This window comes from Mustela putorius, unplaced genomic scaffold (genome assembly GCF_011764305.1).
Source record: "Mustela putorius furo isolate JIRA1106 unplaced genomic scaffold, ASM1176430v1.1 tig00003942_pilon_pilon_pilon, whole genome shotgun sequence".
NCBI lineage: Eukaryota > Metazoa > Chordata > Mammalia > Carnivora > Mustelidae > Mustela > Mustela putorius.
The window spans coordinates 19,708,208-19,723,747 of record NW_025422087.1 but is presented as its reverse complement, the minus strand read 5'-3'; the positions used below and the strand labels follow the sequence as shown (position 1 = coordinate 19,723,747).

At 43.1% G+C, this 15,540-nt stretch overlaps 1 long non-coding RNA gene across 2 annotated transcripts; it reads left to right on the top strand.

Moving 5' to 3' along the window:
• The first annotated feature begins 408 nt into the window (after nucleotides 1-408).
• Nucleotides 409-12,077, top strand: LOC101677890. Of its 2 annotated transcripts, none has more exons than XR_001181016.2 (4): nucleotides 409-612; nucleotides 795-875; nucleotides 11,658-11,785; nucleotides 11,914-12,077. It is a non-coding gene; the product is annotated as an uncharacterized LOC101677890 (long non-coding RNA). The 2 variants fall into 2 exon arrangements; XR_200148.2 differs by having other exon boundaries at nucleotides 792-875.
• The last annotated feature ends 3,463 nt before the right edge of the window (nucleotides 12,078-15,540 follow it).

Below are 15,540 nucleotides of genomic sequence, written 5' to 3'. Positions count from 1 at the left end.
TGATAACCATGGTAACAGTTTCAAACTCTTATTTACAATGTTACTTCTATTAAAAATACTTTGCAGATTCCAACTATCAATCTTGGGAAGTAAAATCTGGATCTATTCCGTTATCAAGCTGTGGACTGTTCCTTCCCTCAGAATGAGAAGGGATTCACTTCCCATCATAGAAACATCCATGGTGTCAGCAAAAAATGGACCAAATGTACTTGACTTTCTTGTCTGGGCCTGACAGTTGCGTCAGGCGGCTGAATGGTCCTTTCGGTGTGAAACCAGCAGTCACTTGACTCAGTAGCAGGTGTTTTTTATAGCACCCAAGTTCTTTCCTGGAACCTTCTCCTATTTGTGACACGGGCCATGTGCTAGGAAGACTGCAGGCACGCCCTGTCGTTTCACAGTGGGACGCGCTGATGGCAGACGTGGCCTCTGGGTCCAACAACAAGATGGACCGAGGGGCCCCTCCTCATCCCGCCCAGCCTTCTTCCCTGGGCCGCTAAAGGCTGTCAGGGTAACTGGCTCGTCTCCAGTTAGGAAGAATTTCCATGACCACTAATGGGTAGTTAGGGACAGCATCCCAGTTTAAATAAAGGCTTTGAAGGGCCTGGAAAGCTGGTGAGTAAATAACCATTTATCTGCCTGTCACTTAGAGGACATCACATGGAACCATGTTCCAGGACTTGCAAAGGCAGAGGAGCCATAGATCATGATGGAGCATAAAAGTTACGTGTGAACAGGCTGTAAAACCGAGCAACTGTTTACCTTAGTGAAGGTTTTATTTACATGCCCTCCAGCAGATACTTAGCGGTACTCTGTACAAGGCTGTGGATTGGATCGCGGCTTCAAGCAGAGAGTCTGGCGAAAGGGAGCTGCCACGGGTAGGTGCCAATTGCAGCCTCTGATTTTGGGGGCCCAGAGAAGACCTCTCTGGCTCCCTCCAATGTTCTTTTTGCCTGCTGGATGCTTAAAACTTCTCAGAACTAAAGCTTTATTTCTATGATTACAGAAAATTCAATTGGACAAATTCAACACTGAAATCAATACGAAACACACAAATAGCTACATTCTTTGCAGAGTGCTTCCATATGTGGACTCTTCTTGATCCCCAAATGCTCCAATAAGTCGGATCATTGCCCCCAATTATGAGGAGGGACCTGTGACTTGGAGAAGTTAAGTGGCTTGTCTGAGGGCACAGGAAGGTCACAGCAGAACTGCCTCCTTTGTGATCTTTCCACTAGAGCAGGCTCTTGCATTAAATACCTTCCACAGGGAAGTCCACGGCTTAAATGAATTCCAGCCTGAGAGCCAGTCCTGAAAGGTGGAGATGTGAATGGGAGAGTGGGTTCAGCAGTCTTCCAGAGTCCTGCTCAGCTTGGGGTGGGGAGGGTCTTGAGGTCCTCTCCTCCTCTGCAGTGCTTCCTGTTTGTTCCTGAGCTGACCTTACCCAAGACACCCTTGGACCGTGCATGTACACGCACTTCCTCCATTCTGCGGGGTTCATCTCGTCCCATGTTTGCATTCCTTGCTGGGACTGGAGCCCTGTTCTGACCCCGAGTCTCTGTGGCTGAAGTCCTGGACACCTGCTACTTTCCTGCCCGTTCTCTCCCCGAGGAAGTAAGGTCCGTTCCTTCTCCTCCCACCCTCAGCTGGGGTTTGATTCTTCTGGACCAATCTGCCAGAAGTGAATGCTGATTGACGCTTATTCCCTCTGACTTGTGCTATTGCAGGAAACTGTCAGTTCCTTCATTCGCTGAACTCATTTTTATTGAGCACCTACTACACACAAGACACAATCCAGAGTTGACTTCCCTTGGTTCTCAAGGTGACCCTAATGAAACAGGAGTTTGCCACCTGCCTTTAGAAAGCACACTGTGTGCTACCACTGTCTAGCTCACCAGATGCCCTAAGGCTGGGCCAGGGACCACTACAGCTCACCTTCACTGTCAGTCATGGGACCTGACAGTGCTGGGGACATTGAGAAGGCTGGAGGTCAGGGTGGGTGATGGCTGGGAAATGGGTTGTAAGAAATCCTTAAGACAACATGGGGATTTCTTCAAAAGATTTTATTTATTTATTTACTTGAGAGAGAGAGAGAGAGAAACAGCAGGAGAGGGGAGAGGATGAGAGGGAGAAGCAGGCTCCTCACTGAGCCAGGAGCCTGATCAGGACTCGATCCCAGGACTCTGGGATCATGACCTGAGCCGAAGGCAGTCGGTTAACCACCTGAGCACCCAGGCGTCCCTCCTTCTTCTTCTTTTTTAATATTAGTTTCAGAGGTAGAATTTAGTGATTCATCAGTTGCATGTAACTTAATATTACCAAGTCCTGGCTGCCTGCAGCTCCAGGTGACTCAGTGAGCAAGTGACCCTGCAGAGTGACAGTCACTGAGCCAAAGAGAAAATGAGATAATTTATAGAAAAGGGTAATAAGGAATGACCTTCAACCCCATTGTTTAATCCTATTACTTCACAAGCTGCAACACTTTCAATTCACAGATCCTGGTGGCAGGACTTGAATGAATCTTATCTGAATTTCTGCTTTATTTATCTTCCCGCTAGCTTCAAGGATCCCCTTTTGTGAATGACAGCTCAATCAATTCCATAACATACAATTTTACACAGTAGGAACCTAGTCCGGTACCCCCTTCGTACTTGTAATTGTCAGCTGCTTTCCTGAATAGCCTGTGTGTGTTTCAAAGCCAAGTTATTTTCATCTCCTGACTCCCCAGGTGGAATGACACTGTGGGATGGACACGATTCTGACTTAAGGCTGAAGATTCTCTCCTCTCCCCCTCTTTGTTCACAGGCAGCTCTCCCTTGTCTCAGCCGGAGCTGCCAGCACACATTCAATTTCCCATCAGTCCAGTCCAGTTAAGGAACCCACAGCTTGACCGGCAGCTTCATTTTAGAAGCTTTCTGAGAGGGTGGGGTTTTATACTTTGTTTCCCATGCTTTTGGAATGCTGCCAAAGCAAAGGAAGGTAAAATGAACATGTATATCTTGGCTTTGTTTTCCAGGGCTGGGTAACATGATGGACAGGATTGTATTAGGAGAGGAATTAAGGAGGAGATGGGTTGCACACATTGGTTGATCCACAGAGTCCGTGGGTAATGAACTGGGGAAAAAACTGCTGATTGAAAATTTGAATCATTAAAAGCTTTGAAATCAACAGCTTCTTTTAGAATTTCAATCTTTGGTGATTTGCTCAGAGTCCGTGCTGCAGTGGTCTGAGCCACGGGCCAAATGGTCAATGAAAATGATCACGGTTTGCTCACGGCCTCTGCTGTTTCAGAGAGTATATTAAACACTTAAAAAAGCTGCCGTAACTCTTCTGGGCACCAGAGCGGCCATCACAGTACAGCACTCCCTGGACTTACACTGATTTAAAATTTGCATTTCTCATTATTTGCAAATGACCCTCCAGGTTCAAAATATATTATAATTTGTATTTTTGTTGAAGCATGAATTAGAATTGCACTTGCTGGCCGGGGTGCTGGAGTGTGGTGTGGGGTTACAGGGCTGGTGAGGGAGTCTAACACCCTGCCCCCAGGGGCTCAAAGAAACAGTGTTTCTCTCTCATTCTATTTGCATGTTACGGGGTGGGGGGCAGGGGGACTTAGGTGATCTAGTGGTTCTTTGTGAATCGGGGAGATTTATAAAGGTCTTGGAAAGAAGTACTCTTTGAGTATCATGCTATGGGGTGGGGTATATCTTATAGAAATGAAACCAAGTAGTACAATGCCCTTCTTAACTGGACATTAAGATATGACTTATTTTGAGATCACTCTGTAAAGAAAAGGTGGGGGGTTGCTAAGCAGAAACTATAGATGTTCCCATGTCTACCCACACTAAAACTCATGCTCTTAGCTCAAAGGTGATCTCAAATCCTTGCTCAGTCTGTCCTCTGCTCTTTCCTTTTTGGTTTGGGCCTCAGATGCAAAGAATTGAAGTCAGCGTCCTAAGGAGCTCATGGTACCCGCCTCGTCATGGTCTCTCCCTTGGGTTAGTCTATTATAGCATTTCCCACCTTCAAGTCCGTCCCGATGTCTATTGTCTTCTTCGTGTACCGTAAACATGCACATTAATGTGTTTAGAATATGTCATTGAAATTTATGATAATTAGATTCATATAATAGCACTTTAGTATATGCTTTTTCCTTTGCTTTCTTTTCTTTTTTTCTTTTTACTGTTTCTGTTCTGTGTAATTTTTTAGAGTTTATCCGTGTTGGCGAATGTGCTTCTGGTCATTTCTTCTGCTACGTCATCTTCCAGAGTGTGTCCACCATGTTTTGTTTACAACCCCATTGTTGGCTCGAGGCTTTGTTGTCATAAACAACCCTTTTCTAAATGCCCCCATATGACCCTAGGTGAGTGTTCCTGGGGTGTTATCCCTGGAGTGGGATCACATGTCATAGGGTAATTGCACACTTCATCCCATGTAGCACTGCCATCTTGCCTTCCAGGATGGCTGTTCCACTGTCCTCTCCTGCTGGGAGTGAACCAGGTTTCCCATATTCCCACGTTCTCTTTTTTCCCAAGGTGATTCATATAGATATGTTTCTTTGGTTTAATTTACCATGTTTCTGATTATTAATAATGTAACACATCTCTTGATATATTATTGGTCACTTGGATTTCCCCTTCTCGGATTTGTCTGGTCATATGCTCATCCATTTTACTACTGGCTTTCTTGTCTTTTTCATTAATTTCTTAGAATTCTATGTATATTTTAGATGTTAATTTCTGTAGGTTTTAGCTGATATGAATTTATTCTGATATCTTTAGCTGAGATTATTTTATAAGTGGCAAATGTTTCATTTTAGAATAATTTTAGATTTACAAAAACTTGTAAAGATACTCCAGAGAGTTTCCATGTCCCTTTTACTGAGCTCCCTCTAATGTTAACCATCTTAAATAATTTGGCACATTTGTCAAAACCAGGAAATTAACATTGGTCTAATGCTATTTAAAAAACCACATATTCAGGTTTCATGGTTTTCCCCCCATCGATGTTCTTTTACTGTCCCAGGATCCATCTGGGATACCACATTGCATTCAATTACTTTATCTCCTTAGTCTCCTTTGATCTATGACAATTTCTCAGTCTTTCCTTGTTTTTCATGATCTTCATAGTGTTGAAGAGTACTGGTCAAGCATTTTGTAGAATGTCTCTCAATTTGAGTTTGACTGCTGTTTTCTTTATGATTAGACTGGGCTTATACCTTTCTTGGAAGAACACAGTAGGAGTAAAAATGCGCTTATCATGTATCAAGGGTTTTACGATATCAATATGACTTAACAATGTTAACCCTGACCACTTGGGTGATATTTGCTAGTTTTCTCCATTGTAAAGTTAAACATTTTCCTTTCTGCATGTTATTCTTGAAAGTGAGTCATGAGGTTCAGTTCATACTGAAGGGGAGGAGAATTAAGCTTTATCTTCTAGACAGTTGAGTATCTATATACATTATTAGGAATTCTCTAAGGAAGAAGGGATTCTTAATTTTAATGTAATCAAAACTGCCTTTTTTTTTTTTTTTTTTTTTTTTTTTTTTTTTTTTTTTTTTTTTTTTTTACCATGTGGCTTGTGTTTTTGAGGTCTTTTCTTCACAGATACAAAAAATTGAGAATCTTGAGATTAAATTTACCAGGATTACCTAGATTGGTCCTAAATCCAAAGATAAGTATCCTTACCAGAGACAGAGGAGGGGAAGATGCAGACATACAGAAAATAAGTCCATGTAAATAAAGAGAGACAGAGAGGGAGTGAGGCAGTCCCAGCTGAGGAAAGCCAAAGAACGCTGACTTCCAGCAGAACCTGGACGAGGCCAGGAATGGATTCTCCCCTTGAGCTTCCAGAGGGAATGCGGCTCTGCCAACACCTTAATTTTGGACCTTTAGTCTCTGAAACTGAGAGAAGAGATTTCTGCTGCTTTAAGCCAGTTTGTGGTAATTTATTAACAGCAGCCCTGGGAAACTGATACAGGTATTGATGGCTTCTGTTCTTTGTTTTTCAAAACTGTCTTTAATATTCATGGACTTTTGTTCTTTCATACTCATTTTAGCATCAATTTGATGAGATGTTTAAAAAAAGCCTACTGAAATTTTGTCTGTAATTCCATTAAATTTATGAATTAATTTGGGGGAAGAATTTATACCTTCATGGTGTTAAATAATCTCCCCCATGAGCAGTGGGTTTTTCTCCACTACTCAGAACTTGTATGATTTAATAGGTTTTAAAAATTTCTCCATAAAATTTTTAATATTTCTCTATAAAATTCTTGTGTGTTGTTTTTGAAAACATTTAGAGTTTTGCTTTTTGCTTACAGTCTTCACATTGTTAGGGCCCGTGATCAAAGGAGCGAGACTGATACAAAGTGAAGGTCAAGCAAAGCTTTATTTCCTGCCAAGCATGGAGAATCAAACAGATTCTTACAGAGAGAGCGAAACCTCCCAGCCTCACAGAGTAACTTGTATAGAGCAAAGACCATGTGGTTGAGCCTGGCCACACACAGGTGGCCAATGAAATTGTAACACACAGAGAAAGCTGCGCAGTCATGCTAGGTCACTCACGGGTGGCCAATTAAACTACAATTTACTCTATAGTAGATATTTGAACTAGCCTATCACCTTGGTCAGAATTGGCACCCAAAAGGCACCCAAAAGATGGGGCCCACATTCTTTTAGGAAGATAGTGATTGGATGTCTCCACCTGGCCTGACCCGCCCTTGTATTTGGGCTCTGTTATCTGGGACTGGTCGACCATATTTTACTAGCTTCCCAGACTTGCTTTTAAGTAAGTCCCCTGGGGGTTGGGGGCAGGGTCAGTGTAAGTTTTACTGCATAAACAACAAAATGGCCGTTCAACCAAGATGGAGCCACTCTGGTTAAATAGGCCCTTACAATGTCTCATTTCATCGGCCAAGGCATGGAGAACCCTGTAGAACAGCTACAGCAGTAGTGAGTACCTTTGTCTTATTCTGGTATTAGAAGGAATACATTTAAAATGTACTGATTATGATATTGTAATACCATTGTATGGTGAAAGAGCTACACCTGTGCTGGTTACTACACTTGTGGTAAGCACAGCATAATGTATAGAGAAGTTGAACCATTGTGTTGTACACCTGAAACAACACAATATTATGTGTCAACTATACTCAAAAAAATTAGAAAAAAAATGCATTGATTATGTTGAGGTTTCCTCTGGGTTTTTGGGCAGATCTCCTTTCTCCTTTATCAACCTAAGGGATTTTCTTTTTATTCTTGATTCAAAGGAATAGGAAAATAGACCTTGTGTTTTGATAGGAGTAGAGGCCCAGTTACATTGTAAAGGTCAAGAACACAGTGAGCAGTGGAAGATTGTGACTGTTTTGCCCATTGTGACCATCTATCTACCCTACCCCCATGGGGTAAGTTATTAGCCATGTTTGGCACAGTAAATTTCTGGGTGGAAAAAAGATGATGGGATTGGCAGTTGTGGCGTCAGAGACTCCTTTGTCATGAGAGAAATATCCAGAGCTTTGAGATGGTGTTGATGAAATGTAACTAATCACAACAGGGACATCATAGGGGCAGAAGTCTACAAAATGTTTTCTGATGATTTCTTTTCTTTTCTTTTTTTTTTTCAAAGAGTAGATTCCCAGGAAGTAAAACCTTTCATGTTGTGGAATTGGCCAACAATTTGAGCACCAATCCATCAGCAAATATTTAATAAGTCATTATTGCAGGCGAGGCACTATTATAGTGTTTGGAGAAATACAAAGAAAAAGACAGTTTGCCCTCAAAACACTTTCCATCTGTTAGGAAGATACAACAATGCCCCAAAGGGGCCAAGGGACCGGTAATACAAAATGAAATGTAACAGACATCAAAAGAGAGGTCCATAGAGATGGCAATAAAACATTCAGCTTTTAAGAGAGATTAAAAAAAAAAAAAAACCTTGAATATATCTTCAGTATAATGAAAACCAGTGGAGAGGGCGATTCACTTTTCATCACTAGGCCTTCAAAGTATTTCAATGCCAAAAAGCAAGGGACATTTATATTAAAATTTTGTCACCAATGGCACCCTACTAAGTGAATGTCCTAGAGGTATGGGAGAATTATTGTGACTTTGAAAAGAGCTTCCCACAATTTGGTTCTATGAATTAAATGTAAGAGACATGAACAGGTTTCCAAATCTTCCGTACTTGAGCCTCTCCACTTACAAACCACAAATAACAAAACTAACTCAATGCATGTGTTGACATGAGAATTAGCTAATAGAAACCATTGTGAAGCACCGTGGAAATCTTAAGTGCTGTGCAACTAGGTCAATAATGGATGTTGGCTTTCCTCCAGTTGCTCCTGAATCAGGGGAGGAGTTCAGTGACAGTTGAGTGACCATTTAACCTGCTAATCAGGCGACTGGCGGGATGCCTGATGATAGACAGAAGGAGAAAAAGGAAGACAAAGATTGGGGAAGCAAAAGAGATCAGATATCATGCGTCCCACCCAGGGCACTGCAGCCATTTTGGGCAGGATGACTTTTTACACCTGTTCTTTTAGTGGTTTGAGGACACATGGCATCACTGACCTCTGTGGAAATAAAGCCCCGTGTACCTACCTTACTCTCTGCCCCAACTTTTGAATATAGCAACTATCTCAATAAGAAAAGCCAACTGACTTCCAAATCCTGTACCTCCCCTCTGGCTGAAAATCACTGAGACAGAGTTAGAAGCCCTCGGGAAAGACAATGGTCAGGGTGTTTAGAGAGACCAGAGTTTAAAGATGCAATTAATGGTGGAAAGTGTAAGGTCTAATTAGAATGACAACAATAATTCAGTATTTGAGTGGATTCAAGTGGGTTCACTTAGTCCAGCTCTGCCAGACTCTTCTTAAAAATTTGCTTTCATCTCTTCTTAAAAATTTGACTCTGTTCTCAAACCTTCAGTGACTCCCTATTTCTTACAAATGCGGACCACATCCCTAAGCCTGACATTTGCCTTCCCTCTAAAACACATTTCCAACCCCCTCTCTTCCATTTTCTCATGTAGACTTTTCTGGTTCTAGTGAGTAGAACCTGACCAAAAAAACAAAAACAAAAATGTGAATGATCCAGAATGACCAAGATGGGAAATGAATTCATGTTAAGCTAGTTTGTGATCGAAAGTTTTAATGAAGTGTTTCAAATAGGGTCAGTCCCAAGGTGTAATCCTTTGTTTCTCTGGTTTTGGGACTTGTTAGCAATAGCACTGTCAAATTGCAGCAGTTCACCTGCCCACTTTCTCCAGTGTTGTAGTGGTGTTCTGATCACAGTCCCACTACTGGGACCCCAGGCATTTGTCCCATACTAGTATGACAGTCTTTGCTCCCAGATGGGTCCCTCACCCCTGCCATCTGGTCTTCTGTATAGAGGTTGTCATTCCCAGGGGATTGAACTTCAGTAGGAACTGCTTCAGCTGAATACAAGATCTATTGCTACCTGAAAAACTTGTCCATCTGAGGCTTCCAGGTCTAGAAATTAAGTATTTTCTTTTGTTATCCTTTTGGTATGATGAAACCTCAATTTCGCATTGTCTGAAAATTGCAAATATCTGTAATGTTGCACAGAAAAAGTATCATATAAATCTAAATACTCTTTTTTAAAGATTTTATTTTTGAGTAATCTCTACACCCAGTGTGGGGCTCGAAATTACAACCCCGATATCAAGAGTCTTATGCTCCACCGACTGAGCCAGCCAGGTGCCCCAAAACTCTTAGAATTTCTATCTTACAAATTAAATCTTGACTTTTCATCCATGATAGAAATCTGGGATGCATTCATCATGGCCTCTCTCCCTTCTCTTCCTAACCAGTCCCATATCCTGATGATCTCACTTCCTAAATAGTTCTGAAACATCTTCACTCCTTTCAATCCTACACATAGGTCTTAGTTCAGATTCTTAACAGCTCTCACTTGGGTTAACAAATGAACTCAACGTGTGCTGACTTTAGCTCCCACACCAACCCTGCAAGGCAGTATTAGCCCTATTTGCTGATAAGGAGGCAGTCTCAGGAAGGGTAAGTGATTTTCTCCACTAATGCCATGCATTAGTAAGTGTCTGAACTGGGTTTCTTTTTTTTTTTAAATTAAAGATTTTATTTATTTATTTGACAGAGAGAGAGAGAGAGAGAGAGATCACAAGTAGGCAGAGAGCCAGGCAGAGAGAGAGAGAGGGGAAGCGGGCTCCCCGCTGGCAGAAAGCCTGATGCGGGGTTCGATCCCAGGACCCTGAGATCATGACCTGAGCCTAAGGCAGAGGTTTAACCCACTGAGCCACCCAGGTGCCCCTGAACTGGGGTTTGAATCCAGTTCTACTTGATTCAAAATCCCTGCTTTTTAACCCATACTCACTGCCTTTTCTGTATCCTGCCTTCTCTTTTCTCCCCCCCCCCTTTTTTTTTTTTGGCTAGAACTTCCTTGTGAATCATTGCAGGAGAGCTGTGGCCTATTTAGTGGACAACACAGTGGAAACAATTTTCTGGGATCTGGGGGAGTATCAGTATCAGAATCAGAAGCATCATGATATACCACATACAAAAACAGGGTAGAATTCACTTTTAAGTCTTAAATGTCTGCACTAAGAATCACTTCAAATACTGTCTTTTTTTTTTTTTTTTTTAAAGATTTTATTTATTTATTTGAGAGAAAGAATGAGTTAGGGAAAGGGAGAAGCAGACTCCCTGCAGAGCAGAAAGTTGGATTCTGGACTCGATCTCAGGACCCCGGAATCATGACCTGAGCTGAAGGCAGACACTTAACCGACTGAGCCACCCAGGTGCTCCTCAAATACTGCCTTTTTTTCTTTCTTGAATTTTCCATATGCCTGGGAAGTCAGTGTGAGCAAGAGCTGAGACTGTGGCGTCCGGAGCACACCTATGTGGCTGGGAGAAGGATTCGGGGGATGCCCAGCTGTGGGGGGCTGTGAGGCCTGATGGTGAAGGTCCTACCAGTCGGCGGGTATGGACACGTCCTCCTGAAGGCAAAGGGTACCCACACAGTATTGCTGAGTTGGAGAGTGATGAAATCCATGTGTGGATTTTGATGGATTTTTATGTGGATTATTCCAGATTCAGGTACATGGTGGGTGGGGTCGGGGAGAGACTAGGAGACAGGAAGGAGGTTTTTCAGGAATGGAGACAGTGGGATATTGGTTGGAAACCGGCCGATGGAGTAGAACAGATGGGAAAGACGCCATAGAGAGGGAGTAACAGGATTTGGTTGGTCGTGGGAGGTAATGGCATCATGAGATGGGAAGAATAAAGCATCATTAGAGAACTGGGGAGATCAGAAATGGGAACTTATTTCAGGTGGAAAAGAGTTTAATTTAAAACAGCATTTTGGGGGTGCCTGGGTGGCTCAGTGGGTTAAGCCTCTGCCTTCAGCTCAGGTCATGGTCTCTGGGTCCTGGGATGGAGCCCCACATTAGGCTCTCTGCTCAGCGGGGAGCCTGCTTCCCCCTTCCCCTCTGCCTGATCTTGTGATCTTGTGATCTCTCCCTCTCTCTGTCAAATAAATAAATAAATGATCTTAAAATAAAACAGCGTTTTGGATTGGGGGGTATTTTGGGGTGGAGGTAATTTAAAAAGGGTCTAGTTGGAAGTATTTACATTGAAGAGATCATCCCATGTCTTTCAGAGACACCACCAGAGGGGGAATGTGAATCTTTTACCCATCTATTTAGGACTCCCGAAGACAGAGACGAGCCTTCTGTTCCCAGTGATCACCGGCCCCCAGATGAAGCCAGCCTCAGGATAATAAACCAGGTAATTATCTCCATCCTTCCTGTGACAATAATGGTGTCGAGGCAGGCAAAAATTCATCAGAGGCGGCTTCGCAAGCCCCCAGGGAGAGTGATGATAAAGGGGCTGATTGTCAGAATCTGTCTCCGCAGCCTTGCAACAGGGTGGCGTGATGACGGCCGAGGGCCACATGGTACCCCCAGAGTAAAGCAGCATGCAGATGAAAACGGAGAGACACCTACCTCCCAGCCCGGCACCCCACCAAGTCTGTGTAGATGGTCTGGATCAGTAATTAGAAACACGGTGCAATAAATATTGAAAGAAACTTCTGTAAACATTGTAGAGGACAATGAAATTAGAAATAATAAGCAGATGGGCTTTTATTCAAAGCAAATCATGCCAGATGGACTCAGTATCTCTTTTCTTTCTTTCTTTCTTTCTTTCTTTTTCTTCTTTTTTTTTTGATAAAAGTACAAAGTTGGTGGATGAAGGGAAAATGGCACGTTTGATGTCATGTGTTTGAAGATTGTTAAAACATTTGAGTCTTCCAAGAAGTCTGATTTTCAGACTTGGCTCAGAATGCCTGGAATAGAAGCGCATACCTGACAAAAAAAAGTTGGATAAATGCTACTAATTGGGCAGTAGAAAGAGCTGGAACACTGGGCTGGCAGGACAGTCTCAGGAGGGGTGTTCCAAGCCACCACATAGCTTTGGAACCTGAAGGGACCTTCGAGATCATTGGTTCCAACCCTCTCATTTAAGGATAAGAAAACCCAGTCAAAAGGAGACAATGATTTTGCACCACCAGGTCTAGGACAAGGGTTAGGTGGTGATTAGGTCTGCAGTGTGGGTGAGAGGTCTGCTTCCTACCTGGCATCTCTTTTATGTAGGGAAGGAAATAAATCTGGTCAAGTAAAATTCTTTTTTTTTAAATTCAAATATGATTATAATACAGTGTTGTATACTTCCGGTCAGATACCATTCTGGAATAATTGGACTCTGAGTGAATGAAGCTTGGGATGTAGATGGTCTCCACTAAGGAGGGTGGGGCATCGGGCAGAGTGGAGATGGTGGTTGAGAAACCATCTGGAGGCTTCACTACAGGCCATGTTCCCGAGGCCCACACAGCTCTCAAACCACCTGAAGGCCCGTAACTCATCATTGCAGTGAAGCAAATGCGCCCATTTTGCAGATGAGACAATGGCAGAACTGGAGGGGATCCAGATACATGCCCAGCTTGGGTTGGACCACAGGCACTCAGCATGCCTAGGATGAAAGCTGATTTCCTCTGATTCTAGTCACGTAGCTCTCATCCAGATTTGGTCTCTGATAAAATCCTGGTGGAGCCCCAGCCTCCTTTCCTGCCCTGGTCTTCCTCCAGAAGCCTCCTCTCTTCCTCTGCTTTCCCAGCTCCTGTTCCTGCTCTGAGGAGTTCCCGCAAGGCCCTGGAATTCCTAACTTCATCATGTTCTCTGGAACTCCTCCCATTCCGGCCCTGTGCCTTAGCAAATATTTCAGTCTCCTTCCCCACTCCGGCCAAGCTCTGTGCTCAGCCCTAAAAACATAAATTCTGTATAAGTTAAATTCTCACCATTGTGTTTACAGATCATCATCTCACTGCTTCAGGAAATCATTTTACCTCTGAGCCTGTTTCCTCAGTTAAAAAATGACACACAATGGGGTGCCTGGGTGGCTCAGTGGGTTAAGCCTTTGCCTTCGGCTCAGGTCATGATCTCAGGGTCCTGGGATCAAGTCCTGCATCGGGCTCTCTGCTCAGCCTGCTTCCCCCTCTCTCTGCCTGCCTCTCTGCCTACTTGTGATCTCTCTCTCTGTCAAATAAATAAAAGTCTTTAAAAAAATGATATACAACAATGACGCCTAGCTTGTGACTCATGGCACGTTGTGACTTACATTGAGGACTGCGTGTGAACCCAGCTAGTCAATGCCAAAGACAAGTAGACACTCAGTATGCATTTGTTAGGAGGATTTTAGGTTGAGAACTTTTCTCAAGGCTCCTCTCAATAACTCTTCCTTCCTTCTTTTCTTTCTTTCTTTTTTTTTTTTTAAGATTTTATTTATTTGTTTGACAGAGAACACAAGCAGGCAGAGAGAGAGAGAGAGAGAGAAGCTCCCCACTGAGCAGAGAGCCCAATGCATGGCTCGATCCCAGGACCCTGAGATCATGACCTGAGCCGAAGGCAGAGGCTTAACCCACTGAGCCACCCAGGCGCCCCTTTTCTTTTTTCTTTTCTTTTCTTTTTTCTTTCTTGAATCTGGTAAGGTGGTAACTCTAAAAATCGGATTCCTCCTCCTCTCCAGGGTTTACTGCTTTTGTTTTTGCTAAATTTTTGTTTGTTGTTGGCTGCCTCTGCTGAGGACCAGCCTGAGCTGTGAATTTAGGATATTCTCAGGTGTTTTCTCATCCTGGGTATGTGCAATGACTCTCTGATTTTTTCCCCCTTATACATAGTTCTTTTTGAATATCTTAGTCTTTGATGTCTGGCTCCAAAAATTGGAAAAAGAGAAAAGTAAAAGGGGAGAGAGAAGGGTGCCAGCCCTTTAAATCCCCGGGAAGTTACTTCTGCTGGAGGGGAGAGGCTTGCAACAGTGGAGGGAGGCACAAAAACAATGGCCACCCACCATTTTGTCTGCACCTCTGAGATTAAAAGTAGCATTCAGTGATCAGAGTGCTGATTCACAATATCTGAAGGACAGGGTCACTTTTGCCCACCCTGGCTCCTGCACGCTGTGTACAAGCTGCTCTAGGAACACTGCACAGCTGCCTGCCATGGGAATAACTCTTCCTTTCTCATGCAGAGTATCTATGGCACCCAACCCCTCTCACAGCACCCCTACCCTACCCATTCAACAGAGAACCTTCTGGCTATCAGGATCTAGTCTTCAGGGTGGTGGCAGGTTGAAGTGGGAGGTAGACTGTTAATAGATGATTTTGTTCCTTTCTCACACAAATTTTTCCCTGTCCAGGTATGGGAAGAAGTTTTGCAACAGGACGCTTTTATTTATTTACTTATTTTTTTGAAAGAGGAGTCATGGAAATGCAGGGGGTGAAAAATGGAAGCCTGTTTGCTTCTCTATATTTCTCTCTATAGCTGAGAAACAGCTCCTTGGTCTTCACTGGTCCAGGTTTTCTGCTCTGGGTGACTCAAGAGGCAACATTGTTAAATAAAACCCAAACAAACTTTTTTTCTTTTTCTCCTTTCCCTTTCCCTCTTTCTTTCTTTCTTTCTTTCTTTCTTTCTTTCTTTCTTTCTTCTTTCTTTCTTTCTTTCTTTCTTTCTTTCTTTTTTATTGCATTAAGCCTCCATGCATCTTTTATTAGGAAGCACACCCCATTTGCCATCTGCTAGGAACTGAATATTTGGTCCTCCCAATATTTCTATGATGAAATCCTAACCTCCAATTTGACGTTAGGAAATGGGTCTCTGAGAGGTGGTTGGGTCATGAGCGTAGACCCCTCATCAATGGCTTTCGTGCCCTTAGAAAAAGAGATCCCAGAGAGATCCCTCATTCCTTCAACCACATGAGGACACAGGGAAAAGACAGCTGCCTATGAACCAGAAAGTGGGTCCTGGTTAGATACTCAGTCTGTCGGTACCTTGATCTTGGACTTCTCAGCCTCCAGAAGCAGGAGAGATGAATGTCTTGGTTATAAGAGCCGCCTGAGTGGACTAAGATACCACTGACCTCATATTATTCATTCTTTTGCTTACTCTCCACAGAGGGGGCATGAAAGCTAAAGAAATGCCCATTCCCTTTCA